We start from the raw sequence: 2,352 nt of genomic DNA on the forward strand, positions 1-2,352 counted from the left end.
GGGGGGGGGGGGGGGTTACTGGGTAAGGAACGAAATGAGAATGAATAATGGTGTTTGGTTCATGTAAATTAGGGGAATGAATTTTCGCTGCCTACAATTATCATATCTCAGGGGATGTATGGTTTGGTTCATGCATTCTCAGTTGAAAATGGGAATGAATATTCATTCCCCATTTTAACCTGAAATAAAGATTTGAGCTTATGTGGGAATGTACTCGTTACATTATATACTAAAACCAGACAATTTCTTTTATTTTCAATTCTATTAATTACTGCTTAATACCTCTAATCAAACAACCTCTTAATATTTCCATTCCCTCCAAATGAAACCAAACTTCTCCTTTATTTGTGTTCATTTTTGTTATACGCCGAGCAGATAAATAATGAGAGTTTTGTCTGAGTTGTTCTTTGGTGTGGATGGCAGTGGTTACTGGACTAGATCTGGACCGGGCAGTTTTCCAACCAGCTAGTCTTGCATCAAAGTGATGGTCAATAACCTGTTTGAAGCCAAAAGGCTTTGTGATTTATGGATGATACAAACATCGCCTGGTTTGGTTGGTTTGAAGGCATTTAGACAAGCCAACTTTACTTAAATGTTTGTAGTTAACAAAAATATCTACACAACTCAATCCAAACAAAAGTATAAAATCCAACACAGTTGGCCGGGTTGAATTGATTGATTTGGTTGAATTTTTGTGCACCCCTAGGTTGTGCTTTGGTGGTGGTACCTTTTTTGAAATGGTAGAAATGCGTGGTGTCAACAAACCTCAACGCAACTAGCGGTTAAAAAGGATTAGTTGAGTAAATGATTACTTTTACTTGTGTATTCAAATGTTGGTTCTCCTCCTTTTAGGAACAAGATTAAGAGAGAGATGGGTGAAGGGGAGGAGATGGTGAAAGTGTCATTGGTGGGGAAAAACAAACCCTAGGTCTTGAAACGACCATTTTACCCTTGTTACTAACATACATGAGTTAGTCAAAAGGAGTTAGTCGAGGGACTAAAACCACGTAAGAATGTGATTTTTTTTGTAATAAAGAAATTGTAAAGATCCAAACTAAGAAAATCGGGGATCAAGTCTGTAATTTACTCTTAAATTTATTAGAGTGAATTACAATATTGTGGTATACACTTCTCTCAATTTATTAAGTTGATTGAAATTAAAAGGTTGTTTACCAAATGTTTATTTATTTAAGTGCTTACTAAGTTACATTACTTTACCAGATGAATATCGTAATGACCAAAAATCTTACCTGGTAAGAGCAAGGTAACGATCAAGAGTCTTATCCGGTAAGTGAGAGCAATGACTTTTACCATGGTCAGCTCTTACCGAGTAAGATTTTAGGGGCCGTTTATCAAACACTTACCTGGTAAACGTTTACCAGTAAATTTTAACATTACCACTTACGTATCGGGTAAGACTTTAGTCCATCAAAACGGTATCGTATGCAACAATTTACCTAGTAAACGCTTATCGTGGTAAGGGTCGTCGTTCTCACTTACCGGGTAAGACTCTTGGTCTTTGTCTCTCTCTCTCTCTTACCGGGTAAAGCTCTTAATCCTTACCATATTCATCCGATAAGATAAAATGTGACTTGATAAATGTAAGCATCTAGGAAACGGCCCCTAAAATTTTATCCGGTAAATAAATGATAGTGTTAAATTTTACAGGTAAGTACTTACCGGATAAATGTTTGGTAAACGACCTCTCAAACAAACCAACAATATGGTATTTGAGAGAGAAAAATAAAACCTTGTTATATGTGTGACACCACAATTAAATTGTGACAAGATATGAATGAACGGGACAAATATATATATAGGGAAGGGTTCAAACGAGAACCCCTGTGATTTACGAAAACGCGAAAACAACTCAGTAACCACATATTGTGATAAAAAAATAAAATTAAAAGATTTTTAAAATTAAAATTAAAATTTAAAAAGATTCAAAAAAATTTAAAATTAAAAGGGTAATAATGGAAATGATATATTATCCAGAAAACGGTTAGAATCTTTTAAACTTTTAAACACAATCAAAATCTTTTAAACCTATCATTATCATCTACAAAACGGTTACGATTACAAGCAACCCTAATCATGTGATAATCATGTGATATGAGTGTGATAATCATGTGATAGGGCTGTGATAATCACCGTTATACATCACTTGGATTATCGTTTTGGTTGATAGGTTAAATTTTTGGTGTAATCATGTGATATGAGTGTGATAATCATGTGATAATCATCATTATACATCACTTGGGTTATCGTTTTGGTTGATAAGTTAAAATTTTGGTGTAATCATGTGATATGAGTGTGATAATCATGTGATATGGGTGTGATAATCATCGTTAT

This window comes from Cynara cardunculus (assembly GCF_001531365.2).
Source record: "Cynara cardunculus var. scolymus isolate 2C chromosome LG 11, CcrdV1, whole genome shotgun sequence".
Classification (NCBI taxonomy): domain Eukaryota; kingdom Viridiplantae; phylum Streptophyta; class Magnoliopsida; order Asterales; family Asteraceae; genus Cynara; species Cynara cardunculus.